Genomic DNA, 15,356 nt, shown 5'->3' with positions numbered 1-15,356 from the left:
TTTCATAGATATATCCACAGAATATTTTAGTTTGCAGCTCATCATACAAGAAGAGCCTGTTGCAGAGAAGAGATTTTGTCAAATGCCAGACTTCTACATCCTTTTTATCCAAAGCCCCAGTGCAGTGCACGCATAACTAATAGCAAATTCACCAGAAAATGAAGTTTTGGTTGAAATTAAGCTAATTGTGAATTCAAATCAAATTTGATCAACAGTCTCAGCTGGAGAAAGAAAGTAAGGGGAAGGAAGGAAAAATTTTGGAAAATTTGAGAATTTCCATTCTTTCATGAACCGACCTAAATTTCTACTGAAAATGAAAATAGTTAGTTTTCTGAGTTCTGCCATTATTCACACCACTTTACTCTCTCCTTGCCACAATGTGTCATTATTGACTGATGCCTCCTTCCCCTACTTACAGACCAGGTGCAAAGATAAGGAAATATGGCCAAGGTTTTGTAGTTCAGCTATTCCGGGCTGCCTGGTGCCCCCATAGGGAACAGCTGCAGAGAATATAAATGGGAGCAGATGGAGGAGCTGTTTGGGGTGATGTCAATCCTGAATGATGTGTGCCGTCACCCTCCTTGGACCTGCTCTGAAGTGCAGTGCAGAATCTGGCCTTCTGTCTATAACTTGTGTGCATACTGGGAGAGGACTACGGCCTTTACTGGCTGTTAGGTGCAATGCAGATTAGGCAGGTACATGCTAGAGTGATGAAACTTTCAGTCCAGTGACAGTGCTTAGATTTCAGGAGCTCCCCAGTAACTGTATGCACACAGCATGATCTTATCAAATAATTGCTTGAGACTGTTCACAACCCTATCTTGAGTATTTTTAACAGAGTGACACGTTCCTTTCCCTAGAACACCCAGCTACCGTAAGAAAAAAAGAGGGAGAGAGGGAGTTCCTGCTGGAAACGTAAATTTAAGTGACACTGAACCCTTACGTGTAAGCAAGACACATACGCATAATAGGGAATGTGTAATCTCTTGTACTCTTGCTGGTGCCTGCACTTACAGGTAACAGGAATAAAGTCTGTCAGTACCTTTTTCCACTCTTGTTAGTAGCTCCACTGCAGATGACACCTGCTGTCTTGCTTCTGACAGCTGAGGGACCAAATCTTTCTTGTAACAAATAACAAAAAAAAGTATGAGTCAGCTTTTGTGATTACTGCAAGGCAACTAGACCCGGTTCTTCTTTCACATCTGTGTACACAAGGAGTTGCTCCAGAGTTGATGGAATCATAATCATTTTCAATGCATGAGAAAGGAGATCTGGGCCTACCCAGGGTTTTGCGAAGCCTTTGTCCAACTCCTACACTTGCGCACAGACAGCCTTTGCCAGCTGACCTGAGGACCCAAATGCAGGCACATCTCTGTCCTTTGTGACTAGAACAGCATACTGGGAAGAGAATTTGGTGTTGGGGAAAGAAAGGAAGCACCTTGAGAAGATCAGCAGGTAACATGGACTGCAGGCAAGGAATTCCAACTGAAGCCACAAGTCTACTTCAGCTTACAGCAGGGTTTTCAACCTTTTTGGATCAGTGCACCCCCAGCAGCTGGACATGAAGCAATGTACCCCCAGCAGCCAGACATGGAGTGGGTGGCACATGGCTGAACATGGGGGGGGGGGGGGGGGGGGGAGTGTGCCCAAATGAAGGAAGGGAGGAAAGAGGGGTGGCATATGGCCAAACACAGAGTGGGGGCGGGGGGGCAGTGCCTGCGTGGCAATGCAGGATGGTACACGGCAGCACTCACCCGCCTGCACATACCCCCTAGGGCCTTTTCAAGTACCCCCAGGGGTGCGCACACCCCTGGTTGACTGCCCCTGGGTAATAGAGTTGTTTCTTTTGAAATAAGAAAATAAGTTCAAATGCAGATCCAAACAATCAGGGTCTGGGGACCTTTGCATCAAAACTTCTATTCGGGCCCATTATGGACTTCCAGATCATAACTATGCTTGGCATAAGACCCTTAGCTAGTGCTAACTGTCCTCCAGTGGAACTTCCTTTGTTTGCACCAGCTGTTGATCTCCACCCTTTTTTCTATTTTTATCTGCAGGAAGCAGGGGATTCTTTCAGGATCTATAATTTTTCCTTTACCTCTTGCTCCACATCAAATTTTCCCCATCAGCAGGAATTTCCCTCTAGTAAGCAGGGCCGGATAAGACTGCCTGGAAGAGTTTTCTTTCCATCTTTGGTGCTGTCTCTGCAGTATCCCCAAGCTCTGCTAGCTGGAGATGCTGACTCTGGAAACTCTTCACTCAGATCCTCCTAACTGGGTCAACCTTTTTCAAAGCAGACTTCTAACCTGCGGTAACTCCATGCTCAAGCATCCATGAATGCTTCAGGCCTTCATGGATCTTCAGAAGTGCTGGTCACACACAACCCTAGCTGAACCCAACAGCAGAATGCAGGTCTCTGAAAACAGGTCTAGTATTCAGACTTCCTGACTCCTGTTCTCAATTCTGAGGTTGCAATCACACAAGCAGGGACATGCCTTTGCAGCACCACAAATATATATAGTGGCACAAGTTTGGAGAGCAGCTGGCTGGGGCACAGCAAATTTTGCCCCAGCACTGCAAATTACCAGTCACTAATTAAGGTGCAACTTGTGTTGTTTGTGGCACTGCAAAGAGGTTTTCAGCACCACAAGCCACACATGGTTACACATTTGGATCCAGCCTCAAAGTGCAAACAAGCCCTGAGCACAGGGGCCTCAGTTGCCTAAAGTCGGGCAACTGAGGTTAGACTCTACTTCTATGAACACTGACCTTGTAATTTAAAAGTTCCACCTATACACCTCCAGTGCACTGTGCAGTCACCTTTGCAAGCTTTCCAAACTAGTTTCTCAGGCATTTTTAAATACACCTATAATCCTTATCTAAAGTTCCGGTGTTGAGATTTATAGTGGCACATCAGCTGCAAAGTCTGATAGTTCCTCTCTATGTGATTTGGTGCCATGTCAAAGAAAGAGAGAGATGTTCTTTTGAGACCAGTGAAGCTCAGGTACCGATTCATTTAAGACACCTCAAATCAGGCTGGCAAAAAAAATAAAAACTCACTGATGACACTAGCGTTGTAGAAAAAGACTTCAGCTATCCTTGCAACTTGGCCACTAGACAGGTTATTTGTCTACCTTGATTTTTTTCCTAGGCATGCGTTATAGATTCTTTACTCTGCTCACCCCTACAACTTCTGCTATGTAAGGAGTTATGTCTTTTCAGGCTCTCTCTCACTTGGGTTCATTACCACAAAAAGTCAGACAAACTGCATTATGTAATATTATTCTATATTATAAAATAGTCAGGAATTGTTTTGCTAATACATCTTGGAGAACTGATAATGGAAGAACGAGTAAAGTTGCACTTAAGGAAAAAACTTACACCACCACAAGACCCTGCAAGAAAGTGGGTAACTAATGTATCTGTACTGCACAGTGGGAGGTACACAATCTCTAATAACTTTAGGGCACACTACAAAAGGTTAAGCTACTCTCCGCTTAAGGAGCCCTAAGCAAGTCCACAGGGGGAATTAGGACAGAGTAACTAGCGTGCACCCACCACTTGGTGCACCCGACTTCCTTGTGTAGAGTTAAGTCTTTCATTAAAGAAGTTGTCCCAGTACAGATTGGGAAACCTGAGAAACCTCAAAGTAAAGTGGCTTGCCCAGGATTAGAGACGAAGTCAGTGTTAGACTAAAAACTAAAACTCAAGAGAGTTCCTGGCTTCTACTCCTCAGTTTAAATTGTTAAGAGCTCCAAGATATTGCCAACCTGGTATACAAGCAACAGCTAAACTGAAATAAACCCTAAGCTACTGCCAATATCAGCTGAAAGAGAAAAAAAAAAATCAGAGGTTATATTCAATAGAAGAAAGTTGCCTGACTTACTGGCATGCCTTTGATATCTAAGGTCAACTCACTTGTTATCTATGCATGCGCATCCGTCATGTTTTGCTATGGTCATTGATTGCTATAAACCTCACAGACTGTGGCTGTTTTACTGCAGATGTTCAGAAAGCAGGTTAGATAAGATAATCTTGGGAAAGAGAGGGCCAAATTGTGCTTGCATGTGTCCTCACACATCTTCCCCTGCCCCGCCCCCCAGTAGAAGGAAGAATAAAGCAAGCAGGATTTGGCTCACAGTAACTGATCCTACTACTTATACGGCAGGAGGACTTTGGGTTTCTGAGGTTGAATCATCTAGACTTATTTCTCAGTAATCTATGTTCATATGTCCCCTCCTGCTACTCCTTTACATTTAATTGGAGATGCCCAAATCTTATTAAATAGTACATAAGAGAAAGAGTAAATACAGTATTGGCAGTGAAGAAACGTGTGAGGATGCAAAGACATGCAAAATCCATGCAAAGTATCAACAAGCAAAGGAAAGATATATTGACTGGACATTTAAAACAGAATAACCAGTTATTTTTACATCTGCAGCACGGCCCACTTGCAATAAGTTGTTTTTGGGTCATAGAAGAGTAGGGCTGGAAGAGACCTCACAATGTCATCTAGTCTGGCTACCTACTCCAGGCAGGATCATTCCTGACTAAACCATCTGTGGCAAAGTGGGGTCCCAGACTAGCCCCAGAGCTAGTTTCCCCACCTGCCTCCGGGCACGCCACCCACCACACCTTGATGGAATGTAATTTGACATTGATTACATGCGAGGCTGCCCATTTTACACCTCTGATAGCGGGGGCTATCCACAGCTCAGTTCCACCCCTACACCACGGCCCAAGCCTCGCAGATGGCATCTCAGACAGTTGGCTTCACCGTCCCCTTCACCTGTTACCTGTGGCGCCCAATCATGGGGACCTTCAGTTTCCATAAGCCTTAGCCCCGTCTCAGGCCAGTCGGGGCCCTGAGCTTCTTTGCTCTTCGTGGGCATCCCTCGCAGTGGGCCTCCAGCCCTTTTGACCCTTCCAGTCCTGACCCCAGCACTGACCAGTCGAGGGCCTCGGCTGGGTTTTCACCTCCTGCCTGCTCTTAGGGATTGGCGTCCCCCATGCCTGGCTCAGGTGCTCCTGGAAGCGTGCCTGGCCCTGCGGCATCACTCCCCCAGCGGGCTCAGATATCTCCAGAAGTTTACCTGGCCTCCCCTGCTCTGGTGGAATATGGCCCACCTGAAGGTGAGGGCTGGAGTTAAGGTGCCCCCTGCTCACCTTTCACCGGGGTGGTAGCTGGCCTGGCATTTCTTGGAGGCTCCCACACCACTGAGAGCCCCAACCAGGCCACCCACTCCTGGCAGGGTGCAGTTCAGACCCAGGAACCTCCAAACCATCCCCTATAGCTCCTGCCCTCGCCTCCGGGATGTTACAAGCAGCCTCACAGCCAGGCAATGTTACTGCCTGGGCCACCAGCAGCAAACTGCCCTGTTTATATAGGCAGCCATGGATCTAAAATGGCTGCCACAATTACGCACCTGCTGGCTGCTTGGCATGGCCGGGCCCTTAAAGTGGCAGGCACCAACAGTGCCCTGCCGCACCACCCCAGGCAGCTGTCTGTCTAACTTGCTTTTGAAAGTTTCCAAGGCTGGAGATTCCACAACTTCTCTGGGTAGCCCGTTTCAGGGCTTGACCACCCTCGTAGTCGGATTCATAAACCTCAGCACTGCGGTCCTCCTGAGACAGTAAATCAATGGCAACTTTTGCATGGACTCCACGGAGCCAGGAGGAAGAGATTGGTGCACAGGCCTCAATCAAATGCTACAGAAATCAATGGAAAATATTTCAGGGTATATCTAAATCACCTCCATGACCATGGAGAAACTGAAGGAGTGAGTGGATGCGGCTTATGTTTGCTGGTGATCTCAGGATTGGGACAGGGGGCGGTAGAATATAGACACACTGCGAAGCCCAAGTCCATGGAGTCAAAGACATATGGATGAGATGAGAATCAGACTCTGAATCTCTGCTTTATGTGGATACATGCTTTTTGTTTTGGGTGTTGTTATATTGAGGGAGGCAGAATGGCTTAGTGCAGTCAGGGTCATTGTTTCTGTTAGACATACCACAAATTAGCCCCATATTCTCCCCAAGTACCACTCCTGTCCTCTTCCCCTAGTTCATCTGCTGCTCCTTCTGTGCCCTGCTCTGTTCTCTTTACCTGATCTGTTGCTCTATTTTCTGCTTTTTGCCCTATCTGCCACTATGCTTCCTGTCGTTTCCCTGATCTGCCATGTGCTTCTCACAGAGGCTGCCCACGCCACTTGTAGCAGATGTGCTGCAAGTTGGCCACCTACTAAAATAAGTTATTTAATATTCAGAGGATAGAATGACAGATAAGGCATCGGGATCCCTAGGTTCTGATTTTTGGCTCTGGTACTAATTTGTTGTATGATCTTGAGCAAGTCTCCTCTCACCCTGTGCCTAGTTTGTCCATTTAGACCATCTCTGACTGACTATGCGTGTGTACGGCACCTGGCATGATATCTGCACTGCAATATCAATTGGGGACCCATGGCACTTCCTAAAGTTGTCAAAATAATTAATAATTGTAAAAAATCTATCCTGATTTGAGTAGCACGTAACTCTGTATACGTGTAATGAGAAAAAAAAAATCTTCATTATGGCAAGATCCACCTTTTACCAATTTGTTCATCTCTATTAAGGCTGCATTAAATCAATACTGCCTGCAGCTAGCATCTTCAGGAAGGAAACTAAGCAAAATAATGAGAGTTAATTGCTTTGCCAGAAAATATTAGGGTGGTCTGCCCAGGGTTATTGATAAAGAAAGAGGTAGGGTAGGATTCAGATGCCTGTTTCTTTTTGCTTTACACAAAGGAGCAGAATAGCAGGGAATACTAAGATGGAACCATAACTGTCCTGCCCCCACCATACAGCTGAACAATTGAACAAATGCATGCTAATAAGAGATTGAATGGGTGGCCTGTTTTAAAGCAGGACAGCTGGGTTCCAGAGGGATCCTGTTTTATTTTTAAATCACATTTGGATTCAAGATGACAATCTGTAGCCACATCTGCTGGACCCAAAGCAGCATTTGCCCTTGCAACATGATCTACAGACCTCTAAATGCTCTAATGTCATAGTTTTATTTATTTATTTCTCGCTCTGAGTAGCGCTACTAATCAATGAGCACTCCTGGAGGCAGAGAAAAGACAAATATTAGGAGGAAAAAAAGCCCTCTACACACAAACACAGTTAAATCAAACTGGTTTCTCAATGACAAATCTGCATGGATTTCTATACTAAATATTGCAAGTTATTTAGAAAGACTGAAGAAAATGAATGACTCAAGAGTCTTACTCGATAGCATTCTTTATTTGTCTTGCTGTAGTGTCCAGGAATTCGGGACGCAGACTAGTGCTCCACTTGCTCAGTGCTGAGTAACTTTAAAAAAATAGTTTGAATTTAAACACAATGCAAAATCCAGGCAGGGCGTACATCTGTAATAAAGCTTCTTTTTCTCTGCCTAGAAGCAGGATTAACAATAATGCCTGGGTTCTGCTTCTGTCTCCCGAAGCATGTGGTATTCAGTAGTTAGAGCAGGAGGGGGCTAAGAATCAGGACCCCCAATTCTTTTGAGAGAGAAAGTTGGGTAATAATACAGCACAGAACTGAAAGACAGGACATCTGGGTCCTGTCCCTCAGTGTGTGCTCTTCAAGCAGTCACAGGATAGAAACATGCACAGACCCAAGGCTGAATGGTAACTACTGTTTTTACTGGTGCTTTGGCACCAAAGAGAGGGAGGCACTATAGCAGTGGTCATCTAGAAATAGCATTCAGAGACTGATATTGCATCTAATTGAAATCAATGGCAAAATTCCTGCTGGCTTCAAAGGTGGCAAGTTTAGCTCCTCATACTTTCATAGCAGAAAGCTCCACAAGATCTTCTCTTTACCTCTTGTTCATGCTGTAATCAGACATATTTTTCACACAGCTCTGCATCTGTCAGTGTCCTCTCTCCTTTTAAGCACATTCTCATCTGTTGGTGTGCATGAACAAAAGATATGCAGACCCAGGAGGCCCCTTCCAGTTCTCTTTCTGTGAGTTAGCTACGTATGGGAATAGTTCTTTGTTCATACCTTACCTTACAGAGAATATGGGACTGAAGCTGGCATATGGCATTAGCTAACAACCATAATTATTCCTTATCTCGTATAAGATGATTCAATAGAGATGATGTTTATGCCTCCTAATAGACTGAATTATACAACGTCTTGCTGCAGCTGGGCACGGAACTAAATCTACATGACTGTCAGTAACCTGCTTAATTAAAGGAGCAATGTAATAATGGTACACAAGAATAATGACATTTACAGAATTTGGGGTTGGCTGCTGAGAAGAGACCCAAGAGAAAATCAGAGTATGTTACCTGTTTATTTAACATGCAACTGTTAGACCTGTCCTAGCCTTTGTTTTTCTTTTGCAACCAGGAAGCCTGAACATCAGAAGGACAAAATGCTAGGGGCTAAGATAATAAGCAAGGAATTCCTGATGCATCTCAAATCACTTAAGTTCACAATAACAAAGTCATTGAAGCCCCTAGGGAGCTTAATGGATGCCGCAGTGGTACCTAAGCAAGTGAATTGACTAAATCTTATTAGGTCCCTCAAGGACTGAATGGGGCCAGTTACCACACAGCTCAGTAGCTTTATGTAGGGTTTGGACTAGGTCCAGTCTATAATCTTAGGATTTATTGAAAATCCCAGAGATAGGTATCACATTCACTTAGATAATTTCCTAAATCCTACCAATCTGCATGTTTTATGCTTCTAAATACCTGTGTAATCTAAATCCAAGTCTCTCTGTGACCCAGTCCCACAGCAAGGGATAGGCTTCTATTCCAAGTTGTGCCACTGGCCTGCTTGGATGACTTAGGACTGTCCCCCTTTGTAAGTGCTTTAAGGTCTGCTGATGAAGTGTGTGCTACACAGGAGCTATGCTTTCTTTTTAAAGGGAGGCATTTGCTGAACTGGAGCCTGAATCATAATGTTCCTCAAGTGCTTGGCTACGATTTACACCTTGCTCACACAAGTGTAAGTGAGAGGAAAATAAGTCCTTTAATGCTATGACCAATAACAGATCTCACTGACAAGCTACACCAATTTTGCCATTGCTACAATCCAGACTGAATTTAAAAATGTAAGACAATCCAGAAGGTAGGCAGTCTGTCCTTATAATGACTGTGGTAGCTAACTGTTTCCTGCTCATGCATTCTTTTCATACTCCATTCTACTGAGGTCTATAAATGAAACAGCAGACTCATGCCTTTGCCTTCATCAAAGCCTTCAGAACGAGAAGGAGTTGGCATTAATAATTCATAGCATGTTACCAAGAAAAGCAGAGAAAGTGCAATGCTTACCCTTTTTCTCTGTAGCTTTTTTAGATGCGTTTTTGGCAACTTCCAGGCCTTGGATCCTGGCGAAGATTGCTAATTGCTGGAAAATCCGATCATGAAAGGTTCATGTTTTAAAAAGCCACTTCAGCTTCTGCAGGTTTGAAGCACTGGAAAATGACGTGGATGAAATGATTAAAAAAAAAATACATACATACATAAATAAATATTTCAAAACAGAACAATCAATCCCTGTTTCCCTGTGCTACTGATTGCTCTGATGGGCTTCTGACTGGCTTATTAATTGTAATGTGAAGTACCCTTTTGAGCTGTTTGAATCAATGATCACTGATACCCATACCAGCCCATCACTTTCCTGCTGCCAGGCACTTTGCTCCACTGACTCAGCTGGCAAGGCCTTCTTCCCTTCTAAATTACCTCGCTCCAGGGACCCTTCCTTACTAGGCATCTGTTTTGTCTTGCTGCCCTTTAGATACACTGTTCCAGCAAGGACAAGTGACAGCAGATAGTCTAATGGGAATGGGGTTGATGCTGCTCAAGCCCTTTTAAATCTGTCTCCTGCTTAACAACATGTGAAGCTGCAAACAGAGTCCCCAAAACAGAAAAAGATATGGCATTTCACATGAGGCTTCCTATGTTGCAAAAACCTGTCCAGCCTCTGGATGGACTCCGGTAATGATTTTAGCTATGATTTGGGTCCATTATCTACTGAGAATGTTTGTGTTTCTGTGATCCATCTGCAGCCTAGAGGTAGCTGCAGGCCCAGTGGGAGAAGCTACTGTAATTAGGCCTAAAGGTCTGCTGCTACCGTGCTTAGGTAAAAATGACAGATGGGCCTCCACTACAGCTCTTCGCCCGTACACCAAGATCCTGTTCCAGATCCTCAGTTTGTTGCAAAATCATATGCTTCTAAAATTGGCCAGATTAGAGACCCTTGGTCTGAATGTTGTGCATCACCTCTTCAGCTATGACCTCTCTCTCCTCGTCCCTGAATTAAGGCAAGCCAATATGCAAAATCGACTAGTCAGCCATGCCACCTCTCTCACAGGCTTCGGTCCTCTGCTTGGAATCCAAGACATGGTGGAGAGAAATAAATGATACCCTGGCTCTTTGCAACACAAGGAGCTGGATAAACTGACTTTATTGAGAGGTGCCGGAGAAAGACTAACCTTGAGGCTCAAACCTATGCAATGTACTGCTCAGTGGGAGCTCCAGCCACAGAGAACAAGTCTGCTATAATACTCAGGTGGGGGTCTAGTCCATTTACCCAAGCTGTATGAACTTATGCTCTTTGCCTTGGAGTTCAGTTATTCAGTCTTGGGTGATGACCAAAGTAGTGGGTGTAACACTTGGCCTGAGAAGCCAGGGATGCTAATAACCCATTAAAAGTCCAACCCTGAGAAGTGCTAACGAGTCAGTGATGCTTATCATGCTGCAGAACGAAGCCTTAACTTCACATATGCCCTACATGTCTCCCTTTCTGTAAGGAAGTTGCATGCAGTCCCTCCCCTCTCTCTCTCCCCCCCTTGCCCCAAATCTATATTAAACTCCCCCATTTAAAAAGTGTGACATGCTTTAACACACAAGGCACAAAACACACTGGTTTCAATTTCCGTCCTAAAATGCCACTGACTTCCAACAGGAGCAGAAATGGCCCGTTTGAATTATTTCTTGGAGAGGGAACATTGTAATTAAATCTGTCAGATCCAAACACATACAATGAATCATTTTCAAACATAATTATGGCTGAGTGGGGCTCCAGTGCGGGATGCATGACAGAGGATGAGGTGAGTCCGTACAAACCTAGGTTTCATTCAACTCCTGCACTTGCTGTGCTGGATTATGACAAACCAGGAAACAATTTTTTGCTATTATTCTGATTTTGTTTTATTATTCTGGTTTGAGAGCAGGGAAGGAAGGAAGCCTAGTTCAGGTACATTGTGTATCCTCTGTCCTTCCTGAATAGAAAAATGAATTTATGTGATTTTGGAAAAATGTAAATAGAGCTATTCTACGTAATGTAAATAGAACTATATGTGGTAAAAAGGCCATGTAAATAAAGCTATTTCTTTTTATGAAATTAAAGGTTCCAATGCTAACACATTAGTTCCATGCATTGGGCCCAACTCGCTCATAGTATTTGCAATAATGTAAAGGCCTGACACTTGGGTCCACTGAAGCTAGCAGATTCATTGTGTCTTGGATATGATGCCTCCTTATTGTAGTAATTGAGTACCTCACAATTTTTAATACATTTGTCCTCGTTATACTCTGTAACCTCTGTTCTGTTCCTACTGATGTCAATAAAAGCTAAATTCAGCCATAAGTAGTATATATGAAGTAACTTAAAACTTGATTTTAAAATCCCCGGATACCGTAGGACCGCACTAAATAATTACAGCAGTAGTCATCTCGAGATTTTCCTCTTTCCTGTTTTTTACGCTAGTTATAGAATGGGGATCTGTCAGGGAAGCTGAGATTTATAAAGGCTCTTACAGGAGAAAGACATTAGAAATATACAGCTTCCATATTTTTACATTAAATGCAAAGATACAGGGTAGAAACCTAGATTAGATTCCATGCGAGAAAGTTGGAAAATAGGAGAGAATGTACTAGGAGTTTAAATATACTACTTTTCCTTCTCCCTCCTCCATCATTGACATTTCTTTTTTTTTTAATTAACATTTGAAAATTCTCAGCTAGCACAAGTCATACTAGACTAAAGGCCATGTTTTCAGGAAGGGCTACATGCTTGGGATGTGTCTACCCATTAATTAAACAAACACTTCAGCTGTGCTGGTTACATTCGGGGGCTGCAGGGGCTCCACGGGGTGATTTAAAATGCATTTTGTATGCACAGTTCAGAAGAAAAGCTAAAGACCTCCACAGCTTTTTTCCTGGTCCTCCCTGCCAGGCTCTGGCCCTGTCGGAGGGCCCCTCCAGGCCTGGCCCTATCTCCCTCCCATTTCTGAAAACACAACATAACAGTTTGACAGCAAACTCTTCTCCTCTATACATTTTGCACAGCCTAAAAAGAGATCTAATTTATACTAAACTGCTGAGGTCTTAGAAGGACAAAAATATGGTTCAGCATAGCTCAGGAGTCTCTTGGGCATATCCTCTTTCCTCTCTAGCTTTTCCTTACAGGTGGGAGGATGAGCAGTGTAGAAGTGCTCCTACATGAATAAAGGCTCCCATGTGCACTGTATGGAGCTTCACTGGAATGGTTAAGCCTACTTCAGGGGTAAGATATGCCAGGGGTTCAAAGTGATCATGAATAATCTGGCCCATACCCTTGATGAAGCAATAGTATACTCTAGTGCTAGTATAGAATATATGCCTAATATACTCATCCAACACACAAGAGTGTGCATTAAATCATGCTCATCATACATCACAGATATGAAGCTAATCCCAACTCATAACAGAGGATGGGACACCTACAGGGACAACAAATCAGACTACAACAGGCCCTTCTGAATTGTCAATATATTATTTAACTGTGTTGGCTGTTGCAGGAAGAAGGACTCAGATGGTATATACTCATTTCCATTATGCATGGAATGGCAAGTCTAATTCTGTCTGTCACTGGGTAAATTGTTCCTTCAGTAGGACTTGTTCATAAACCTAATACAGTAGCCTGCTAAGATAAGAGGTGTATTTTGCTCAATAATTGTTGTAGATGACAACCATCTAGATATTGCTATTGCTGCTTCTGGTCAAAACAAAAACACATTGCAATAAAGATGCAGTGTATATTTCCCAGTTTAAAAGATGTGCGCAACCATCAGGTTTCTTAAGTTTGTTAGGCCTAAAGAAATAAGGTTTTGTCTTTAAGGCATGGAAAGAAGAATGCACAAGTAAAATTTTAATTCTCCTTTCTGCAGCTGACTCCGAGTCCATATTTCACTTTGAGTCAGACAGGACGGGGTTTTTTAAAGTTCCAAATCCCCACAAATGAGGCTAGATATTCCGAAGAGCTCAGCTCCCATTTGGGCTCCTGAGTAAGGGCTGCATTGAGAAATAAAGCTCAGAACGACAAGTGCCATCTGTATGCCAATCGCTTTTTAAATCTGGCTGGTAGGATGAAAGAGAAGCTGGAAGGCACTGAGTATTCTTGTAAGCCAGGCTCTACAAGAGGGTAAATGGAAACTCAACTCTAGACAAACTGGCTCCAACTGTGGGTGCAGATCACCTTAAGAATACTGCCCTTCTTCACTCTGTGCCTCAGTTTCCCATCTGTGAAATGGGGATAATACTTTTCTGCTACACTAGAGCGAAGACAAGATAACTTCTTTAATACCTGTGGCTGTATATCTGGCCTATATAACTAGATAGGTATAACAGAGTCTAGATTAAAAGTCACCTAACTGCTGTACAAGTAGGACAATGCAAGAAGAATCTAATACTTAGTAATGTTTGCAATGTGCTCAGAGATATTCAGGGGAGAGGCACCACAGCAAGGCAAGGCTTTATTACTGTTTTATTTAAGCAAAGATAAAGAACCACAAACTGAAATAAAACACTAGGACAGAACCCTCAAGGTCTTTTTACTCCAATTTATTCTATTTCTTTGAAAAACTGCTATGCTTAAAAAGAGCCACGTCCTTAATGCTCTATTTCTAGCAAGACAAAGTGCATTGGAAATGGTCTGGCCATTAGCTAATAGAAATAAAACCTCACAAGCATCAGCTTCAACATGTTCTAGTGCAATTTACTGGGCTCAGATACTATAATGATAAGTGGGAGAGGAACAGATAGCTAGATAAATAAATAGAGAGGGCAAAATCCTTCAAAGGTTTCCTTATGCATATAATCCTTATTTACTGAGTAATCCCTTTAAGACTCTTCATATGAACCCTTAAGACATTAGTGCTACAGACTGACAAAGATATGTAGAAGAACTGCAGAATTGCCCCAAATGAATCCCCAGCTGTGGATTTCAAAACAACTTTCTTTGCATATATGAAATGCTTTTTTCAATATTCAGCACTTAGGTAGTCAAAAAGGACCCTATCTAAGAATGGTCTGAAATTAAAAGACATCTGAAAAAGAAAGACTTTTCCATCTAAAAAGGCATATACATTAAGGAGATTCTTTAAAATATGCTGGCAAATGAGAGCTTTAACATACAAGACTGTCTCGTTGGATCAGATCAAAAGTCCACATGTGGCAAAAATTGTCAGAAGAACTTAGAATCAATTTTTCAGATAACCAATATCCATTCTTGGGGCCCAACTGTCCAAAGAACTGAGCATCTGAAAAATTCTCCTTGTGACACTTCTGGCCAGGTTCTCAAAAAAGGGCTGAGGTTGCAACATGCTGAATTCTTTTGAAACTGTGAATACCTGTTTAGGTTCCTAAAGGATTGCTAAGATTTTCTGAAGAAATGATCCTCATCATAGGGACAGAGCTATTCTGACAATTTTAAACATAATATGGTAACCTGTCTCTAATTCTGACATGATTGTTATTGTTGATAGCAGTTTTAATAACCCTAATAATTTTAAGAGATTGCAGTTAGAAATCAGGGCACCATTGTATGACATTGCTCAAGGAGTTCACAACTCCATTTTACTTCTTACTTAATGCATCTGAATATTATACTTTAAGGAGTTATCACTTGTCCAATTTTGCTTCTTTGTGTAGTTGTTGCAAACCTGAAATACGGGGAAAACAGATTTGCTTTGAACTATTCACTACATTAAAAAAAACACCCAAAACACTCCATTCTTTTACTGGGATTGTAGAACTAATTACAATGAGGGCACCATGGAAAAACTTGCATGGAAATGATAATTCTGCATTCCATGCTGCATGTGAATAGCTGACATAAATAATGACTGGGGGCACACATTAAATGATGAGGATAAAAATATACTGTACAGCTCCAAACTGCCACCCACAGCAATGAGCACTGTCCACCCTGTGCACTGAGCAAAGGAAGGGCTTTACAGTTGGGGGGAAGAGGGGGAGAGACTAGATGACTACAATTAAAGACTGTCACAACAGATTCATAGAAGAAGACTGAGC

The sequence above is a fragment of the Crocodylus siamensis genome, chromosome 6 (genome assembly GCF_052110815.1).
Source record: "Crocodylus siamensis isolate JL-2025a chromosome 6, ASM5211081v1, whole genome shotgun sequence".
Classification (NCBI taxonomy): domain Eukaryota; kingdom Metazoa; phylum Chordata; order Crocodylia; family Crocodylidae; genus Crocodylus; species Crocodylus siamensis.
Note: the sequence above shows the minus strand (reverse complement) of the source record.